General features: G+C 35.8%; 1 protein-coding gene across 4 annotated transcripts in view; it reads left to right on the forward strand.

Moving 5' to 3' along the window:
* Positions 1–23,544, forward strand: part of LOC145676351 (uncharacterized) — a 173,871-nt gene that overhangs the window by 86,689 nt on the left and 63,638 nt on the right. The window contains exon 2 of one of the 4 annotated variants that reach the window (XR_014129374.1): positions 1,663–2,121. The exons of the other annotated variants lie outside the window; for them this stretch is intronic. The gene's annotated coding sequence lies outside the window, so the exon portion shown is untranslated. Of the gene's footprint in view, positions 1–1,662; positions 2,122–23,544 lie in introns of those variants that run through there. 4 annotated transcript variants of the gene reach the window in all.

Consider the following 23,544-nt stretch of genomic DNA (forward strand, 5'->3'; position numbering starts at 1 on the left):
AGTCCTTGGACAGAAAAAAATGAAAGTCGATTATTTTACGATTATGCGTGTTTCAGTTGTTACTGAAAATGATTTTTTTCAGTTTAATGTCACACGGTTATGTCTTTTAGGCTAAAGAAGGCCATGATGGATGATAATCTGAAAGTTGGTGGAATGAGAAAATGCGAGGATATGGGAGAACCACCACAAACTTAATTGACCGGGGATAGAACCAGGGACTCTACGTACCAGAGGTAGACGCTCTACCACTTAGAAATCGTGTCCCCTTCACTTATTATTAAGTTTATTTATTTATTTATTTGTTTTTGCTACGTTCAAACTTACAAACTTTGTTTTAAGTCACATTTTCACATAATTTTCGCTGTACTTTGTCGGTTTACTGTAAAACAATTTATTTGTTAGTTTCTTCCCTACTAAGTATACATCCTATTCCGTTATGCAACCAAAAATGTTTTTGAGTTGGCAAGTACAGTATAACATCCAGGGGAACTTTTACATACTGTATAAAACTACGATATTGAACTGATTGAATGTGGAAAAAAAAAAAAAAGAGTACAAACTAGAAAATTTCACTATATCAGAAAGAAATGTAATTCATTGATTTTTTAAAAACAAATCTTCATTATAAATACGCACTGCACTTACTTTGAGGTTTGTTAAGTTTTCATTTTTTGCTATGAGCAAAGATTTTATGCAGTATATTCGATATTTTATACCAAGTAAACGAAACAAGGTATTATGTTTTGTGCAATCTTTCACGAACATAGTTTTGTGGGAGTATAAATTTTCTGAAAAAAAAAAATGTACATTCTCTGAAGTGCTGCCATAACCACTCATCCTCATCCACTATATTTTATATCTCTAACTAGTTATAAATAATTTATGCCATACTTTATTATTCCTCATATATTTAATCAGAAAAATTGTATTTTGCAAACTTAGTACACGAAACAACAATAATGGTGTGTGGGTAAGATGATTACATTCTACCAGGCATCACGTCCGGTTGTTGACTTAACCTCTGACTTAACCTTTTTTTTAACAAATTTACTCCAAAATCCGATGGAGTTGTAACGCCAGGCATACGTCTAAATTTAATAGAACTAGGGTATTACAGAGCAATTGAGTTGAGTTAACAAGAGGTATTGTATTATGGATGAGGAAATCTGTGTTGTTAGGGATAGATATGGTAGAAGGTAAGAGAAGGAAGTGAAGGATATTATAGGTATTGGACATTATTAAATAGAACATTTATTGCATCAAAATAAAAATAAAAAATAGAAGAGGACAGCAATAGCTGGACATGGAAGCGTGGCAAGTGATGTTCCAGGAATGGCAGAAACCTCATGATGATGACGAAGAAAATTCCATATCCCATTATTCAACGACACAAAATCTTTTTTTTTTCTGCTTCTTAAAGGTTTTTTTTTTTTTTTTTTGTAATTGCTATTTTTCTGTATATTTCTCATAAAGGTATTTGCTGTAGCAACCTGGCAACAGTGCGAGCAGACAATTTTGGAACCTGAGATTGGAGTTAACTGTTGTTAAAATGTCTTATTTTTCAGAAGACTTTGGCGAATAATTTATATTTGGAATTAAGATGCATAAAGACGCTGATTAAATATTCCTTTGTGTAAATGTATCTTTTGTTCACTTTTCCAGCCGAATGATTCATTTGCCGCTATGTTTTGAACCATTTTCTGTAAGCCACCACCTCTTTTGACTTCGGAAGACGGGAAAGGAGGCGTAATTTCCTTTCTATAGACAAGCCAACAGAGACAATCTTTTCAAAGCAGAAAATGTATTGTATACAGTGGAGTGCAATGAGCAGAGAGGGTGAGTCACCATCATTTGTCACCCATCAGCAGACACTTTCTTACAAGTAGACAATAAACTGTCTCACAGCAGAGGCATCAATAGAGGAAGACATGTTTACACACGATCTGTTTACCAGAAGAGCAAAACAACATATGATGCACATTGCGGATGTTTTGCTGCATACGTGTCTTTTTTCTCGTATTTATTACAATGTAACGGTGGAAGAAAAATAACACAACGACAACATTTTAAAAATATATATTGTATATCTTAATATGCTATGACTCAATAAACATATTTCAGAATAAGTCAAGAAAGATGACATCCGATTTTTTTTTTTTTTAATATATGTAGGAATAATGATGATTAGTAAATCGAAATAACGAAACTTCAGGACAGGAACGCAAATATTGTGCCAAAAGTCTTTCTATTTCAAAGAAAGAATGTGTATAGTAGATAGTTTACTATACCATCCATTCTCAAACGGAGTGTAGCGGCGGAACAACTCGTGTTGTTCAGAGAAGCTTGGGACTGAACTCAGGACTTAACCAGTTGGCCACGAAGGAATATGTACTATTCTTAGAATCTAACAGATTTCAGGGAGACGAGAATAACATTTCTAAATGAACATGACAACCTTCCTACTAGTATATACAGTATTGTTTTAGCGGCGCTTACGATGTAAGAGACAAGACTATCATGATTAAATTGATTGACACAATTACGTGTGCAATATTAGGATTTTTCTTGTGATGTTGAACTTTTGGGATACTACTGAGTGACGTAACAGAATCTTATTCATGGGTCATATGATATTGGGTATCACAATACTGGACTCGCAAAAGACCACACAATAACACATAACAAAGTTTTTGAATTTGTAAAATTTTTGTATTGCTATATGGACTCTTAAATCTTATAGTACAGTACCAGACCAAAAGCTACTGGTACATTGTACAGTTCCATAGGGTATGTCGGGAAATTTTAGAATTTAAAAATAAATATTATGCCACTCAGAAGGCTTTATACGATAATTTATTATTATTATTATTATTATTATTATTATTATTATTATTATTATTATTATTATTATTATTATTATTATTATTTACCATGAAGCGTTTAATAATCGATCAAATCAATTTTGAGACAGGCTGTACCAGCCAACAACATCCACAATGCTCAATTTTAACTTAACCTAACTTAATATGTATATCGTGGTGTCGTGCATTTTCACCAGTGTGTTGTTAGGGGGGGGGGGGAATGTTGGGAAATACTGCCATAACCAACTAATGAAGTTTTGCTCATTTGTGAGAGAAAATTTTAGCCAACGTGCTGAGGACGTGATGGTGCATGAACACAAAAAGTTAAGTTATTCGTACAGAGCGTTGCTTCATTAATTGAAATGAAATCTTTAAATTTTACGTGCCACAGTTATGCCGGTTAGGCTAAAGGAGACGCGGTGATGATGATAAATCAGTGAAATGGTGGAATGGAGAAGCTGGGATCGAAGCAAGGACCCCATGCACCAGAGATGAACGATCTACCACCGAGCCATCTCAGCTCTCCAATCATTGGTTCATGCTCCACGTTCAACTGAAGGTGTACATCTTTACACCCTCGGTAGAGACCTGCACGGGCAGGGCTTGGGCGGGCCAACACTGATTTCTCTTCAGGTCGAGCCGGGCTGGGGCCGATTAATTGCAATTCTTTCATAATTATTGACTTTCGTTAAACAATAATTAGAATAAAGACAAGCGTTGAAAAAGTGTGCCCGTGAAAAATTTTACAAAATGAAACTTTTAAAATTTATCGAGCCCGGGCCGAAAATCTCCAAAACTTTTCGGGCCCGGGCTGGGCCGGGCCTAGGTACATTCGGGCTAGATTGGGCTCGGGCCGAAAAATTCGACCCGTGCAGGTCTCTAACCATCGGTGGTAAAAATAAATAAATAAATAAATAAATAAATAAATAAATAAACGGGCGTTAAACTCACAAATCAGTGGTAGACGATGCTATTAAACAAAATACCAATCGCAGTCACATCTATCACCACACGCTCCATTCATACAGTATATATTTTATCTTTTTAAACTTTTACCTAAAGTGCATTAACAAAATTATTCTACTGTATCGGTGCTTGAAAACTTTATTTCTTTCCTTGGTTTATTACGAGTTGGCGGAAGGATTTCAAGTAATGAATACAATTTCCCAGTTTTGTTATGCCTTCATTCCCTAGTGTTTTATTACTCAAAAGTTCTCTCTTCTTTGATAAAGAAAATTGCAAAACTGGTCATTGCTCCGGCCATTCCTGATATTCAAAGTCAAAAACAAATTTAAAAGTTTAGAAAGAAAAATAACTTTAAAAAATAATCAACAAGAGAAGAGAAACGCACTCTGTGTCACGTAGGCCCCGCCACCTTCCTTCCACTCAGAAGGACGACTAACAGCTCACGTGAATCGCAAAAGGTTTATACATCCTCCATTTAGTAGTTATCGATTTTATTTCTAAACAACGAGGAGAGTAAATAATTACATAGCACGGCTAAATATAGCTTCTAAATAGCCTGAAGAAAAATCACATGTAAGCAATAACCATACATTATCCCGTCCTGTCAATGTCGTAGCGTCGAGAGTGCTTAATTTTAGAGCAGGTCTTTTGCAAACACTGTCAGTTTATCATCTATTTAGCTATATATTCAGTATTCATTAAAGTCAACCTCCGAACACGAACTTGAAACTTGTCTGTTGTCAGTGTTGCAAGAACAACGTATGGATTCTGCACCGAAATTCTTAAAAATAAAATATGGAAATTACGATAAAAAGTTACTAAAATTGTCACTATCTTTAGTTATTACTTTTGACTGGCTTTAGCAGCTTTAAATAATATAGATAAAGTACAAAATGAAAAAGCCCGTTGCATGATGAGCTTATATTTTTTAAAATTTATTAGCAATGTTCATCGGTTTTCGAACAAAGAATTTACAAAAATATTCATCAAATTTGTTTGATTTGATTTGAATTTACCGTCCTATTCACCAGCGAGGCTATATAAAACGTGGACCTACAGTTTAACCTAGGATCCGAACCACATGAGCTCCCGCCGAGAATTGAACCATCAACTCCCAAGCTGAAAGAGTGTACGCTAACCACTTAGTCACGAGGAAGCTCTCAAAAATCCTTGTGTACAGTGTTAGACTCAACAGGATAGAAACAGACGCTACGCAAAATGAAATAAAGATAATAAAAATGTGGGTGTAGAAAATAAAAGAGAAAATTACCCGGATCAATCTGGAAACCAGTGAGAAAATGTCGGGAACGGTAAAGGAGAAAACAATAGACGAGGAAATTAAACTGGTTCGAACATTGGCTGAGAAGGAAGAGTCCCTGAGGGACGTGCCAGAAGATACAGTGGAAGGAAAAAGAGGAAAGGGAGGATGAGGATCAATTGATAGATGATATTTAAACAGAAAATTAGTACGTGAAGACGAAGAGCGTAGCTGAGAACTGTGGTCCATGGAAGCTCTCAGTTCCCTACAAGTAACCTGTAAATACTGGCAGAATACCTTTTTCGGTAGCCCAGTTATACAGCGTATACTCCTGGTGCGAAAGGTCATTCGTTCGGTAGGAGGCCATATGAGTTGATGGTGCACAATATTGTACCCGTAGATTTTCTCGGAGTTCTCCTGTTTCCTCCCAAATTCTCATTCCACCACTTATTTCCTAATCATTCACTTTATTAATCATTAGTGTTGCATACGACAGTAAAACTTCATCGTCTCATCTCAAAAATGAGACGAGATTCGAAACCAATAGTACCTTTTAAAATTCGAGGCAAGACTGGAAACAATTCTAGTCTCATTTTCAAGACGGGAATCGAGACGAGCCAAGAATTTTTTTCGAATCTCGTGAGCAACACTAATTCACCCAAGTCTTAGAACTCAAACGTTCCTTTAGTGTTATAAACTATAAATTGATAAAGTCGAACACAATGAGGAGCATTTGTCAACGTTTAAAGATACACAAGTCATAACACAATATACTCTATTTATAAATATGGTTTACATGTTGTTATATTACACCCTTTGTGGACTTCTCGTGACGTGCAAGGATTCTGGAAATTTCTACATGAAGTTAAGAAAAAACAGAACATAAATTTACAAAATGAGACAAAAAAAAACATTTCAGTATGAGAAGCTTTTCGAGAACCGGAATCGAGGTGATACGAGAATTGAGACTGGACAAGAAAGTTAATGTAGAGTCGAGATGGGACAAGAAAGTTATTCTAGAATCGAGATGGGACAAGAAAGTTATTCTAGAATCGAGATGGGACAAGAAAGTTATTCTAGAATCGAAATGGGACAAGAAAGTTATTCTAGAGTCGAGATGGGACAAGAAAGTTATTCTAGAGTCGAGATGGGACAAGAAAGTTATTCTAGAATCGAGATGGGACAAGAAAGTTATTCTAGAATCGAAATGGGACAAGAAAGTTATTCTAGAGTCGAGATGGGACAAGAAAGTTATTCTAGAGTCGAGATGGGACAAGAAAGTTATTCTAGAGTCGAGATGGGACAAGAAAGTTATTCTAGAATCGAAATGGAACAAGAAAGTTATTCTAGAGTCGAGATGGGACAAGAAAGTTATTCTAGAATCGAGATGGGACAAGAAAGTTATTCTAGAATCGAAATGGGACAAGAAAGTTATTCTAGAGTCGAGATGGGACAAGAAAGTTATTCTAGAATCGAGATGGGACAAGAAAGTTATTCTAGAATCGAGATGGGACAAGAAAGTTATTCTAGAATCGAAATGGGACAAGAAAGTTATTCTAGAGTCGAGATGGGACAAGAAAGTTATTCTAGAATCGAGATGGGACAAGAAAGTTATTCTAGAATTGAGATGAGACAGGAAAGTTATTCTAGAGTCGAGATGGGATAAGAAAGTTATTCTAGAATCGAGATGGGACAAGAAAGTTATTCTAGAATCGAGATGGGACAAGAAAGTTATTCTAGAATCGAAATGGGACAAGAAAGTTATTCTAGAGTCGAGATGGGACAAGAAAGTTATTCTTGAATCGAGATGGGACAAGAAAGTTATTCTAGAGTCGAGATGGGACAAGAAAGTTATTCTAGAGTCGAGATGGGACAAGAAAGTTATTCAAGAATCGAGTTGAGACAAGGCTTCCATAAAATTTACAAGACGAGTAGAGAAAATTTTCTTTCTCGTCTCATTAACAACACTGTTAACTATTCGTCTCCTTAATTTGTAGGACTTAACAGTGTAGTATCAAATTAAAGACTTAATTTGACCTTTTCTATTCAAATATTTTATTAAAAAGACCACATTTTTAGTTGAACTGGTTCATCTCCTCTGTAAGTAAATTCCCAGCAAAAGAAACTCTCCTTTGACTTGACAACACTGATTTCTTTAATATTTTCTCTTCCAAATCATATTTCTAGTTTGTTTGGCCTTTTCTTACGTTGCCTAAGGGACAATTGAAAGAAGAAGGGGAGGAGAATTTTGTATTTAGAAAAAAAATATCCATAATGTATCAAGTGTTTAATATAAGCGAGTGAAAAGAAATCAGTGTTTGCGGTGTTAAGCTCCAGTTCGAGTAGCGGAGGGGAAGGCAATGGAAGTTTCCATTGCACTTGCTTTTGCTTCGTCACTTTCCAGTCAAGCGGAGGGAGACCCTGTCAGTGCCCCGGGGTACTTCGTGACGCTGGGTCACTGCAATGGGAAGATCATCTAAGAAGCCCACCCGCCAGACACACGATTCTTACGACCACTCGCCCGACAACAGCGTTGCCAAATGCAATATTCTTACTTTACTGAAAAATAAATTAATTTATTTGTTTCTCGTGCTACATAAACAAGTTTTAAAACAGATAGTGTTTTAGGAAAAGGGCTTAAATAATCTTTCGGTTTAAGGACTGGCAACACTTTCAAAAGAAGATAGACGGGAAAGAGCTGATTTTACATATTAATTACTTTTATTCGTACCAATGAACCAAAGAACATCTAAAAATGAAATATATGCATGTGCTTCACACATTTACTTATCAGATTATTACGAAGCAAATCTATATAGATAAATGTGAAATCGATGTCGTTGAAGTCTCAAAACTTGATCGACAAATCGAAGCATTGATAAATATCAAGTATTGAAACATCATAAAATATCGAATCAAAATATCGAAAAGTGTTAGAAAATCGATTCTGTTTTCTTAATTGGAGTTCCTTCTATCGAGTATGGAAATGTATAAGGATTTGTTCGTTTTGTAAATGTCATATACATGCGTTTTTTAATACTGTATATAGTAAGACCATTTTCTTGGCACCATTATTTTATATTTTTAACATTTATTTATTTGCCATCAAAGAACAGGCCCAGTTATAGTGTTGGTGTATTACATAGTAAATTTAAAAAAGTTTTCTTAAACATAGAGTTCATATTACATGTCAATTTCTTTGTGTTCGATACATATTTTGTTATAAGTAGAACACATTTTCCAGATTGGTCACTTCAATAATACGTTGGTCCTTGCTTTTTTGCAATAGAACGGGTCAGAGTTATTAGCACGAGTTTAAGTGTCGGGACATGAAAATTTAGTGTTGGTATGAGATCCGTACATTTAAACTCGTTTTGTACTATCTTATGGAGAAAAATCATATCTATCACATTTCGCCTTTGTTCAAGTGTAGGGAAACAGAAGTCTATTAATGCTAGATAATTTTCATAATATGGATAGATTCCAGTTCTCTTGTACGTCAAGTATTTGATAAATTTAGATTGGACTGGACATCCAGTTGGTGTCGGTATTGCTGTTGTGATGGGTTCCAGATCACAGCAGCATATTCCAGTTTTGATCGGATATAGGAATAATACATTTTTGTTAATTTGATAATATTGTTAAATTCCTTTTCAGTTCTAATTATGAACCCTAACATCTTGAGAAATTCATTAACTATGTTCTCTATATGGTTATTAAATGTCAAGTTTCGTATCAAATATAACTCCAAGATCTTTGACTGAATTTAATCTATTCAGCAAGATCTGATTCATTGAGTAATTAAACTTTATTTGATTTTTGTTTCTAGTAAACGATAAACTGTTAGATCTTCATGCAGCCTTTCGTAGTCTTGTTCAGTTGTTATTGGCAAATAGATCTTTGTCATCAGCAAACAAAAATTTGACGCATTTGTTAATACACTGAGGCAAATCATTAATAAATAATAAGAACAATACGGGACCTAGAATCGATCCTTGTGGAACTCCAGAATTTACCAGCTTCGCCTCTGAGCTACATAAACTTCAGTCAGGATGACCTACTACCAATCACTGACCAAGAATGCTAACCACAACCCTACATCCTAAACCTATTTGTTTCTTTCTTGAAGTTTATTGTTCATTTTCAGCAGCGAGACTATATGAGATGTGGACTGTAGTTTTGGTGCAATCCGGCCCACTATAACGACTTCAATGCTTTTCCACCGGGTATCGAACCCAAAAACAAATGCATCTAAGTCGCGGAAACAGGATTTATTAGTTATTATTTTTTCTTTTAATTTTAAGGCCTACTTACAAATCAAAAATTATTATAATTAACCCTTAGTGTGCTTGCCGGCATTGTTTGCACATCCACTTAATGTTACCAACCTTCATTAGATTCTCGTATAATATTCATATTCATATTTGTAGATATTCACAGCATGTAACTGTCGTTCATTCATTTAATATTCATGAATATCCAAAATTTCCATTGGACTTATACCATCTTTCCAACCAGTCTCTTGCCTGATATCCATGGGTCTTCCAGAAAATGTTCACTGGAAATATAGTGGGCTACTTATGGATATGACCTGGGTGTCTATTACACTTTGTGACTGTTAGATGCTTGCAATAATGACTGTGTTTTGATTGATTTTTTTTTTAACTATTTTAGTTTGGAGAACAAAGATGAACTCGACAAAGGCTATACGCTGGTTATTGCGGTCATTACCCTTTTTCCAAATGTATTACAGAGAAGACACCAAAAATATGAAATTTTCACTTGTGATAAGATGGAAATCCTGCCATGGAAAATAATCCCCAGGGAAATAGGGCTGTCTTTAATGCCTGCTAAGATACGGTTCGTTTTCTTTTAAGAATAAGAAAAAAGATAGCTTATTATGTTTTGTTACTTCTGGTAGAAGAAGATAGGTTCTCCTGTTGTCTCTTTTTCTTCTTTGGATTTTTTTAAAGTAACTACTTCTGTTTTTTTTTTTTTTTTTGTCTTTTTCAGTACGTCAAACCATAAAATAATGGCTACCTGCGGCATATTTTATTTTAATGAAAACATACGTTTTATTTATTTATTTATTTTTATTTATTATTTTTTTTATTTATTTATTTTTGTAGATGATGTTTTCTTACATATTGTAAAGAATGCAAACTGTTTCAAGAAGATTTAAGATTTATGAACTCGAAGATTCATAGAAAGCTCTCCATTGCATCGTATCCTGTGCATAGATGCCTGAACTCGCAAGCCTGCTCTTCACAGTGAGCCAGAGCCTGTGTTTGTGTGAGCGCCAGACCAATTGTTGTTAAGAGAGTGCAAACTTCAGCGAGGTCCAGCCTCATTGCAGATAACAAGAACGAGCTCTTAGTAAGCGCGAGTCCAGTAAGGTTAACCCTTTTAACCCTTATCCGGGCAAGCTATTTTTGAAACATAGACCGGAAGTGGGGCCTTACTAACTGTATTAGCCTTACCAACTCGATATGTTCATAACTTTAACTTCGACTAAAGATAGAAGAATTCAGAATTTTATGTCATCGAAATATTTATGGTTATTGAGAAATTCGAAGAAAAATATGAGGCTACTGGGCCTGGGAGGCCCCGGTTGCCCGGATAAGGGTCAAATTTTATCACTTATTTTTAGGTGATAGGGTAGTGTCTTCATTATTCGATTAAAAAAGTACCACTAAAGCTTTTTACTTCGTTTCATGTTTGTTTTTTCAAGCCTGGAGGCATTGTAGAACATGTTACCTATGCTTTTACGCCTTTCTGCGCCGAGACATAGGGGATAATAACTTTAAAAAATATTTTTTGTTATGCTTATTAATATTATTTTTTGCCGGGCTTATGTTTCAGTGTATCCCTTAGTATTTTTCAGATTTCTTTCAGATCTCTGCGTTAGCACAGGGGGTTACAGAAAGGTAAAAAGTGAAAAAAATAGGTTATTTTTTAAAACAAAAAAATCCCTTTTTCCACGGATTTCCCGCTTCAGCTACACGATGGCGAGATGTGAATGGTATCGTTTGAAAGGCTATTCAATTCTAAAGAGAATGAGGTACGAACTATGATTCTAGGATAAATAGGGATGTCTCAGGAAATTTTTATATTACATCCGGATCTTTTGAGGTAATCTGGGGCATTGTGGGGCTCATTGGTAAATATTCCCACCCCCCTTACTATTCAAGATAGAAGCTTGAAATTTTGTACACGCATTTAATACATGCCTTAGTATTTTCAGTTGATTTTCAGATATCTGCGTTAAGACAGGAGGGGTTCAGAGAGGCAAAAAAAAAAACAAAGACAAGGAATATTTTAACCAAAAAAATACCCTTTTTCGCAATTTTTTCCGTCTCAAATACATGATGGAGACATTTGAAAAGCACAGTTTGAAAGAATGTTCTATTCTAAAGAGAATGAGATACAAACCATGATCCTAGGATAAGTAGGGATGATGCTGTAGCTGCTTGACTGAAAGTCTATAATTTACCTTAAAAAAAGCAAAAATTTAAAAGGGTTAATGGCCCTCCCCGCGGGTCTAGTGTCTAGCACATGCAGGTACATGTGGATCTGGGTTCAATTCCTCGTGGGTGAGTCTTAAAATTTTTGAAGGCATACGGTGGTTTGGATTACTCCTTAAAACACTGTCGGTGCCGCGTGTACCGCTGTTGGATACGCCGAATCTGTTTTCCTACGCTGCATGGTTAGTGTTGTCGATAAGATCAGATGAGATGAAAAACAAGATTTTCTCGTATAAAAACGGAAGTATTAGAAATGGTAGGAAAAATAAGGAATATATTGAAGAATGTTTCGGAAAGACGAGAGAGGAAGATTGGACATATTATGAGAAATGGACAAATCGCGTTAGTAGCTATGGACGGAAGTGCAGAAGGAAAAGTACCTACGGGAAGGCCACGATTGAATATATGGACCAAATAATACAAGGTATAGGGAAGGAAAGCTACAAAGAAATGAACCAAATATGGCCCAGGATAGGGAAGGCTGCGTCTAACCAATCGAGGAATTGCTGATAAGATGATATTATTATTATTATTATTATTATTATTATTATTATTATTATTATTATTATTATTATTTACTGAAGCGCTCTCTGATATCTCATATTTTCGATCATTTTTATATTTCCTCCTTTACCATGTTCCGGGGCTGAATTTGAATTTATACGGCATTGGAATTGTTACTGTTCATCTCAGTGACTCCGCAAACTATGGATTCGGAACTAATATTATATTTGTCATTTTGGATCATTTTTAGATATCCCCCCCTCCACCTCCCAAAGTTGTACCGTCAAAGTGAAATGATAAAAACCATTCCAGGCCAGAACCTCATCTATGTTGAAAATTTGATCGAGATTAATCGGGTGGTTCAAGAGTTATTAAGTCACAAACCTAGTCAATTTCATTTTTATTTATATAGATTTACTATTATTATTATTATTATTATTATTATTATTATTATTATTATTATTATTATTATTATTATTATTATTATTATTATTGTTAGAAAATAACACAGAGAAATAGATAAGAAATCGACAACACAAGTATAACAAAGATCTTCTTTTAAATGGTTACTGGCAGTGGCGGATCTAGAAGGTAAAACTTGGGGGGGGGGTGCAGCCAGACCCGAGACTATGATGGGTATATCACAAGTTTACTATAAACTTTCAAGAATATGTAAATAATAGCTTCAATTCTTTTTAAAACCTCGGCCCTGGCCTATATCCTCTCCTGGTTGTTGGTCTGGTTAGCAGTTACAACTATTCAACGTTGCAATGATTTAATATCACAAATAATGAAAGGAAAATATTATTACAGTTATTGTGTAACAACATATTAACGACTTGTACGTTAAGTTCGTCAACACAAGAATCATATGATCTTGTTTATCAAATGCTTTCTTTGGAAACAGACATTGAACAATAAACACGTTGAATGAGTGTTGCATATTCCTCTACACTTCGTTTAACTCCAAACAGCGATGACTGGCTTCAGAACTGTTTCGCTTAAGACAACGCTTTTTCAATTGAAAAGATGGAGGAGAGAGTCTAACAACATCTTTATTATATCGAGACATGAACTTCTACTCTATGACAATATACAACAACATTCTTTTATTTTCTTTTTTCTATTTTGTTTGTTCTGCAACAGCGAGGTGACAAAGGGGAGGGCCTAATATTAATGTGGGGCCCGAACCAACCACAACTGGGGCTATGTGAGACTAAAGTGACCCATACACTCACACACATGCATGAAGAACCGTCCAACTTGCATGAAAAATGATAAAACCACCGACAAGTTGATCATGTAGGGCTCGTTCATAGATGTTGAAAATTTTCAAAATCTTCTGTAAACATGCATGATGATTTTGTCGTTCTTCATGCATGTTTACCATGTATGTGCTCTTTCGTGCAAGTTTGTTGTTTTATATTTAGGTCCGCCAATCACGACAGCGGAAGAAATCACGGGACTCTTTCCTCTGTAATGCCAAGGTCGTTAAATTGGACAGTAAGTTGACACATGAGTGGGCAAAAAATTCTTCAAACATGCATGATGAAACAAATATTTCATGCAAGTTGGTCATGCAAGTGTGTGCATCTATAGCCCCGCTTACTCTCAAGAGCTACAGTATAGACCAATGGTTCTCAACCGGTGTATCGCGACACACTGGTGTGTCAAGCAGTCCCCTAAGGTGTGTCGCGAAATTTTAGAATTGAAAAATCCTGAAGAATTTAATAATAATTAGTTAAAATCGAGACAGACTGTATCACTCAACACCTCCAGCGGTAGAAATAATGCTCAGTGCTATATAGAGTCATAAACACTAATTATATTTCACTATTATAATAGATATTATTATTATTATTATTATTATTATTATTATTATTATTATTATTATTATTATTATTATTATTATTATTATTCATAATAAATATATCAAACAAATGTATCGCGATGTCTTCGACGTTTACTAAAGTGTGCCGTTAGTCAAAAAAGGTTGCGAACCACTGATATAGACCATCCCCACCCACACGATCTTGCCTCCAAGACGTGTATCGAATGACCATACCACTGGTACCGGAATCAACATTCTTTCTTATACAGGGTGTTCAAGAGCTATGTCCCATTTTTTAAATGAAGATCATGAAGCTCAGTTTACGACGTGTTTGAAATGTAAAGAACAAGAAATATTAGAGAATACATATGGGGGGGGGGAGATTGATCTGCGGCCTTCGATTGCTGATCACGATATGCACTGAAGAACATGAGCATATTTATTGGTCCTGCAAATTTCTGTCTTCGTGTCCGTGTTGTTCGGATAAGATGAAAAAGCAAAACAACGTTGACTAGACTAGAGGAAAGATAATAAGAGAAAACTTGGATCAAAATAAGGTAACAAAACGGAAGAAAGACTAATACGTATGGCACTTCCTTTTCTAATTGGTTTAAGTATCTTACTTCACAATTGAATGTAGTCACTTCCCCTTTTTGACTACGGTTTTCCCCAGTTTTTCCTCTGTTCTCCAGCCGAATATCAAAATTGTGACTTTAGATTTTGTGCTTCATACTTAGTTTCGCGTAATGTTAATTGTGTTGCCCAGAGAATGAGAATTTTGTCTCGTCTCGCTTGCAAGATAAGAATCGAGACGAGACTAGAAATTTCATGAGTCTCGTGGACAAGCGCGCCCATGTTGTGGTTTCCAAGGAAGGGGGGCAAGTATATGCGACGTTTCAAAAATAGTTTTAAATTTTGCTGTAACTAATGTAAAAATTCAATTGGATTTTCGATATTCTGAAGTACAATTTCCTCTAGGGGAGGCGAGCGCCCCACCTTGTCCCCCCTGATGGGCGCCCTTGCTCATGGACGACACTAGTTCATGCAAATGTGAGATCTTAAACTTTATTTCGTTGTTACATGATTCATAGTATAAAACCTGTAACTTGATATAATGATCGTATTAACATAATAAAAGAGCATTTACGATACGCAAGCCATTACTCCAATGATAAATATGGTTTAAATGTTATTAAATCGCTGTCCTTATGACGTAAAATTGGGAATCGGTGTCCGAGATCGATTCAGTTGGATAAATGATGGCAAATTGTTGGTTGGCCAACGTTCAAATTTCCAATCGCCAATCATGCCGACCACTAGCCTACCAAGTGTGCTGCTAGGGTAATAGAGCTTTGTCCAATTTTGAAAGAGAGAAAATTAAAATTCTGAATGGGTATATACTCGTAGAAATTACGATACGCAAGTCATTACTCCAGTTATAAATATGGTTTAAGTGTTAAATCATTACCTTCGAGAAGCTCTCGTGACGTAGGATTCAGATCACCTCAAGATGGAGTTTAGAAAGAAATCAAGACAAAAAAAAAGTTTCTTTTTCGTTAATCGAGACAAGAAATAATTCTTTGAGAATTATGACGAGACAAGTATTGTACACTCATGTCCAAAATTATTGTCGCATGTCTATAAATATGTTGATGTAGTAATATAATTTGATAACGAATTTGCCCGGCATTTCTTATAATGTTAGTATGTGTATAATCGGCAAAGACATGTATGTGACAAATTACATGTCAAAAGAGCAGTAATTAAGAACAATAAACCGAAAATAAAACTTTCTTGTCCATTTAGCAATATTTTGTTTTACTCATTCTAATTTTCGTATTTATAATTCTTTTCCTATGAAATTTACCACGAATTATACACATAGTATCAGTATTAAAAGTACCCTGCAATTTCATAATCAAATTATATTCTTACAAGAAGACAGTTATAGATATTCGACAATCATTTTGGACATGAGTGAACATATATGTAACGTGACGAGAAAATCTAATTTTTCATTTGGTCTTCTGGGCAACACTAGTTCTTGATAATTCTCATATAAATTGGCCTCTCAGGCTGTATCTGAAAGACTGTTCAATAAATAAATAAATCAAAACCAAAATGAACAACGGCCTAGTTTGTATAGTGGAACAGCACTGCTACCAGAGAAAAAAGTCGAAAGGATAATACGAACATTAGTGTTTCCTTCCCAGTAGAAATTCGAGAGAAGAAAGACCCTGTCATTACGTAATGATGGTTGCAAGGGAAACGATTTTTTCTTCTTCTTGTTTTAAAGTGAAGTGAGCTTTGCTGGCCAGATCAGAAAGTTGCTTTTTCAGTTTCCGTGGCGTGAGGCCGCTTTGAAGCCGGTATATCAACGGGTCATTGACATCAAAACGTTCTCTTTTTTTATTTTCTCCATAATCCACTTGTCTTTTAAGTTGCGTGAGCGGATGAAACAGACACTGTTTCTATTCTTGCAAACTCAGGTGATATTTATACTACATCCACCGAATGGATATTGAAACACACAAAAACAGCTGTGACGTGCGAAAATGACTTTAAAAAAAACAAAAACAACAACAAGAAAACTAAGAAAACCATTTGTCAGAGTAATGAAAATAGTATTGCTCACAAGAAGAGAAAAAAATATTTTTTTTTTCAGTTTAACCCCCCACGATTATGCCTCTTGGGCTTAGGGAAAACAATGCTTAAAGTAAGTGAATGATGATGGAAAAATTGGTGGAATGAGAAGGTGCGAGCAGGACTGGCCCTAGGCAATTTGTCGCCCCATGTAATGGCATCATCTGCATCCCCACTTTCTCCAGAAAGAACAAATCTTAAAATCCACTATTTTAAGTATGCTACCCCATTATGAACAACGAAGAGAAGGGAAAGAGCACTCGCACTCAGAAAGACCTAAAAACTACAAATACAATCTCCTTATGTCTGTCTTTTCTTTAAATAATGGCTTTTTATGTTATTATTATATTATTAAGTATTCTGCCTTTTGGGCACGTCCTGGGACTAATGAGGATATATATTCAATTTTAGATTTGGCCCGGAAATGTTTCTTCCACTTTTGTCGATCTTCAGCTTCCTCTTTTAACTCCCAATATTTTTCCTATCTTTCAAATCATCGATCAGCTGTGTCCTTCTTCTTCCTATTCCTCACTTCTGAAAGATAAAGCAAACACACATGCAGAGGAAAGATGGTAATATTTTCTATAGAATTCAATATCGAGCTTCAATCTCAATACATAAGTTTGCAATTCCAGTGCAACTAACTCTTTTATCTTCATTTCTTGATTTTCTTTCTGCATGTTAATTTTTTTAAAAAATGTTTGCACCTTCAATAATAATGAACTAGTTTGTGGCAAACATAAGACTAGTTTTCATATCAAAACTGTTATAACTAACTAAATGGAACAAGTGTTCGCTACTGTTCGACAATTGAGTTCTTGTATTTGACAACAATCAAGCAATTTTGTTGGAATTTGACCATTTGCATTAGCACTGTCCATGTGACCTTAAACTAATGCAGTGTTGTAGCATTCAAATATGTCAGTTTAGTAAATTTAACTACCATCATCGTGAAATCTGTTTCCAACAAGAAATATTTATTTTAAATTCGTAATATAGTTACAACAGACTTTGCCACTCCTCGAAACTTGTTGCCCCGTGCAAATGCACGTGTTGCACATATCGTAGAGCCGGAACTGTGTGCGAGGAAACAGGAGTACTCCGAGAAAACTCATGGACACGATGTTGTTCACCATAAACTCATGTAACCGGGGATCGAACTAGGGACCCCGTGTACCAGAGGGAAGCAGCCTATCATTGTACCACCGTGCTCCTTCCCCCACGAGACGATAAATATTTTTTTTTTTTAAATTCGAGACGAAAAGCATGACAGTTCTGATTTCGTATTCGAGACCAGACTACACGTGGTTGAGGTCTGCACGGGCTCGGGTCTACAAAGTACAGGTATATATCACTTCAGGCCTGGGCCGGGCTCGAGCCGTAAATTTTTAAATATACTGTATAACCATATTTCTCGGGCCTTTTCGGGCCTAACTTTGTAAATATACTATACAACGATAATATATTGCATCTTTCTTTCTGGAGAACTTTTAAAGCACAACTGCAAAATTAAACTTTTGAGGTTTGTTTCTTCTCAATCGTTTTTCACGTACTTGATTATGTCTTTGTCCAGATTTACTACTCTAGACACAGAAGTCGTTTTCTCTTTTTCTCATGCGTCGATTCATCTGACTAAGTCTGCTGCTAAACCTCCGCCTCTAATTCCTGTAAATAAAAATACAATTTTACGTTAAGTATTAAGTTTCTGAAATTCGGGCTCATTTGATTATCACTCGAGCTCAGGCCGAGCTCGGGCTTAAATGCTAAAACATATTTCGGACTCGGGTCGGGCCTCACATTGTAAATTCACGGGCCAATAACGTCCCAATAACGATGGCAGAATATTTATTATTATTATTATTATTATTATTACTATTATTATTATTATTATTATTATTATTATTATTATTATTATTATTATTATTATTATTATTATTATTATTATTATTATTATTATTATTATTATTTCTCTTGGTACGCAGTCAATGACTACTTTTGTCCATCCATTATAATTTGTTATTCTCATATATATCTTGCTCACTGATACTTCAATGTTCTTATTTTCACCGTAATATCCGCCACTGTCATCACCTTTCTGATCACATGTAATTCGTCTACTATTTTTGTGGATGATTCCAAGCACACATCTCTAAATGATTTGTTATGTAGTCCAGACGGTGAATATCTGATTTATTTCGTAATAGGTATATGTCCACGTAACAGATACATAAACAGGTAAAATACATTCACTTAAAACGTTACGTTGGGCAATTTAGATTTCAGTATCTTTCCGAATGCACTTCAACTGAGAATTAAATATGGTTCCTTGCTCTGCTTATGCTAAGGGACAACGTTTATGGCATTTGAAGACGACGCTCCGACTTTTCTTTAAACATTGTTAGCGAACAAGTGGGTGTTGCCATGTCTCTTTATACATTCATTCATCTGCTCACGCTGTAGAGTGTTTGCTTGCTCATATCATCTTATCACACGGCAAGGTCGCGTCAAAGTCTTCGTTTCATTCGCCTGGTTCACACATCATCGATTGTATACATGCTTTAGTTGAAACGTTGCTAGTATCCCTACTTTAAGGGGATGTTACACCTTTTGCCACTGGTTTCTCAGTCCCCATAAGATAACATGTAAACTTTATTTCATGAATATCTAACGAAATATGGTACGTAACAACTTAAAATTTTTCATATGTATACAGAAAAGCAATAGAAATGAAATGATTGTTTCAATTTCACGCTTAATGACGTAGATCAAGAGTAATGAACTTTTTAAAGTAACATTGTAATGGACTATATATTGAAGGTTGTGTGTTCCAATGTGATCTTCGCAAACAGATGTCCTGCTGACAGGCAGGTATTTCCCTCCCCCTCTTAAGTCCTTTTCCAATGGGTGTGGTAGAGCGCCGCGGGGTACCACCCTCATCCCATTTCTTTCCTCCGTTTCTGCAGAGCGGATAGATTTTCTGTAAATGTTACAAAGAAAGAATATTTGCTTCCAAGACAATTTGAAATATTTGCTTCTTGGGATTTCATGCTGTATGATGTATACTGCGAAAACAAAGATCAGGTAGAGAACGCCAATTTCTTCATTACTAGTAACTCTAGTTAGATAATTATTGCTAACCACTAATTTCATATTAGTACGTTCCAACTCTTTGTAATAACACTGCCTCAACAGTAGAAAATAGGGGAGAGTATATACTTTGAAGAGGAGGATCAACAATTTGATACAGATCATGGTTGAAATTTAGCTTTCCTTTGCAGCACTAAGTTTGTATGAGACGTTTGCATGGATACAAACTACAGAATTCCCTCTAGTAACTGGGATTTGAAATTCGTGACAGGTAGTTACTTCTACTTTCTGGCAACATTAGCTATTCAACACATATTTTTCTGGATGTAATAAAAAAAAATCAACTTTACTTCAAGCTAAATTCTACAGATTGAAACGATGGGTTGAACCCGATGAACCAACTTTCCCGTGAATAAACATACATAGGTAACATTCTAAAAAATACAGTAACCCTTCCCGTTCGTCTGTTTAGTGGCTAGCTCACGCACCTTTGGATCACAGATCTCGGGTTCGATACCCGGCGGAAGAGCCTTGAAATATCAACAGATCACTAAGGACTCGGATTCCACTGAAGGCTCACGTCTCTTATAACATCGGTACAGAAATGGAAACTAAACTCTAAACCCACCAAATCAACCAAGCTAATGAAGAACGGACATAGTAATGTCACTATAATTTAGACTACGTGAACGATTTTTTAAAGTTTTCATTATGGTAATAAATATAAGTGGAACTAGGGCCTCGAACATTTCTAGATCTTGTTACTCGAAAATAAGCAAATATAATATATACACATGGTGTCAGGAAGTAACTTCGGGATGTGAATCCTCGGATGAAAACATGAAAAGCCTATAGACCAACCTTGGTGCACAGTTGCGTTATTTCAGATATATTGTCCACAGAAAATTGGTCGTAACGGTACAAGAAAGCAACAACTCGAGCAATATTTTGGAGTTTTCCGAAAACGCCTTAAAGTTTTGTTGTATTTGATAGCAACATAATATGATTTAACCTAAGAAATTAAAGCGAGAATGTTTTTAATACGGTGACCCATAACTTTCATTTTATGTTCTCGTGTAAGGATTAATTTCCTTAAGTAATTTGATGTCGTTTTCGAACACCCTGTGAACATACATAGCGAGACCTTGGGTCACGAACTTTATACCTATTCCACTGTAGGGATGGATACAAGTGAGTTTTCTTTGAAACTCGACTCGACTCGAAGCAGACATTTTTGAGCTCGGCTCGAAAAATATCCTCCAACTCGACTCGAATTCAGGTCGAGTTTCGAGTTGAGTCGAGTCGTGTGTAGTTTCAATTACTATTTTTAAGTATCCAACATAAATAATAGGTCAATGATACTACTACTACTTATATTATTATTATTATTATTATTATTATTATTATTATTATTATTATTATTATTATTATTATTATTATTATTATTATTATAACATCATGTATAACCAAGAAAGTAGGCGGGGGTGTACCTGTATACTAAAAACTAGTTGACTTCCGATGTCGGTCGCCGAGAAGTCTTCAGGAGGCAAGGACATTGTTCACGAGGATCTGGGTTGAGTTCCGGAGAAGCAAGTATTCAGGCTCGAGCCAAAAATTGTTAAAAGTTATAGGGCGCCGGTCAAACATGTTCAAAACTGCTCGGCTCGGGTCTAGGGTTGTCATTGGCTCGAGCGGCTTGGTTCATAGCTCATTCACTATCGAGCCGAACCGAGAAGTGAGCCAAGCCAACAGCTCACCCAACCGAGCCAACTCGAGCAATCGGCTCAGTTGAGCCGAGTCGAACCGAGGCGATGAACTCGTTTCAACGGAGCTGGCTCTAGCCGATGGCTCATCTCAGCTGAGTTGGTGACTCATCTGAGCCGAGTCGGTAGCTCATCCCAACCGAGCAAGCTCGGGCCAAAACCTCAATTGTGCCAGTCGACGGCTCGTCTCAACCGAGTTGGCTCAAGCCGTTGGCTCAATTGGGCCGAGCCGATGGCTCATCTGAACCAAGCCGGCTCGAGTTATTCGCTCAATTGAACCGAGTGCCGAGCCGATTGACATCATCACTCGGGTTGGGCTTCTGCTTGAGCTCAAAAATTCGAACGTGGAGATCTCAGCTTTGATAGTAAGAGCTACAGTATATATTTATATTGATGCTCATGACACTTGAGGCTGTCTCGTTATAAAAAATAAAAAAATATTGTCGTCTCGTTATCGAGACGAGACGAGATGCGAGTAGTGTTCCTTGTCGTGAGCACACAAAGTATTCCACACTACTGCTTACATTTCTCATGGCTTTCGCTTTCCAGTCTAATCAGACCATTATTTCAAAACGAGTTAAAACGAGCTGAACGAGCGAGCCATTTATCAAACTCGACTCACTCGAAACTCGACGTCAAAAACAGTGACTCGGCTCGGAACTCCACTCGAGAAAATTACCTTTGACTCTACTCTAAACTTGACTCGAGTTTCGAGTCGAGTCGAGTTTTAGTTCGACTGGTGCTAAAATTATCCAAAATTATCGAAAGATCCAAAATTATTTTCCTATTGAAGTTCATAGAATTTGTATGTGTATGTTAAACAAACAATTGATTTAAACCAATAAAATAATATAAATGGTTCAGAACCAGAGTGAACTCAATTGATTAATATCTTTATTCACTTCTTATATTTATATGCAAATTAAATTAGGTCGCTAAATTTTTGACTATGTGAACTAACTTGGAGGAATAAAGTATATCTTCTGTACTTTGTACTGATTTCACTTGTGCATTTTTTTCTCTTCTTGTAAAGTGATTCTTAAAATATTCACAAGTACAGTACATGCAAGATCAGTACAATATATCTTTATCAGGTGTTCTCCGTGGATGAGTCTGTAGAATTGTCACTTTTGTAATCAGGCAAGGGTCCCAGGTTTGATCCCAGGTAGAGGACAATTTCTCTCCGATTCAAACCGAGTAATGGTTTGTAACCCACTTTAAACTGTAGATCCCGTCCTTCATAACCCCCCCTGTTACATAAGAACGGGCTAGAAAAAACTTATTTCTATCCATATGTAATCTAAATAAATTAAAAGTTTTGTAGCCATGGCCCCTTCTTAAAAAAAAATGAATAACTGCAACTTGAGGGTGCTAATTCGACTGATCTCGGTCTCAATCTTAAGAAGTGACCGCAAACCGGTCTAACTCGAGGTCAAAGGTCAACTAGCTGTTTTCGCTCAGAATCAAGACTTTCATTACAAAAATGTGTTTTATCCTTCCCGCTTTATCCCAACTTAGGCTCTAGCCCAATCAATCTTATTCCCTTATCAATTTCTTAACTGTAATTGTGTGAACCAAATAATCTCTCAGATGTTTAAAATTTCTTATCCCTTATTACAAATCTAAAGTAGGTTTTATTCATGCAAATAATCTTATGTATTAGCTTCCCTAACTCACTCCTTTGTTCAGACACGCTACTCGGTTTGGCTTATTCAATCTTGAACAGTAATGAATGGGCAGACTAGTAAATAATTTGTGCTCTACTGGTAAATCATTTGTAAAACTAGTTTACATATGACCTCGAGTTTGACTTATTTTATTATTTAAAAAATAGAGGCCATGATTATCCACAAGGTAAAGAAAATGGTTCAAAAAGAAATAGCGGTGCCACGTGTACATCACGCAAAAGAGTTTGGTTTCTGCAGTACGATATTTTCATAATTAATATTGAAACTGGAAATTGTAGTAGATTTCTACCACTTCCGGTTTTAGTAGAGAGATTAGACTAGAGACGAAATATATTCTTGGAACGCCTAATTAATTGCAGAAAACCGCTTCTTATCTATTACAGTTTTTATTCTATAGCCATTAAAGTTAAAATCGGAAG

This window comes from Thermobia domestica, unplaced genomic scaffold, assembly GCF_964235325.1.
Source record: "Thermobia domestica unplaced genomic scaffold, izTheDome1.hap1.1 HAP1_SCAFFOLD_112, whole genome shotgun sequence".
In the NCBI taxonomy this organism is placed as follows: domain Eukaryota; kingdom Metazoa; phylum Arthropoda; class Insecta; order Zygentoma; family Lepismatidae; genus Thermobia; species Thermobia domestica.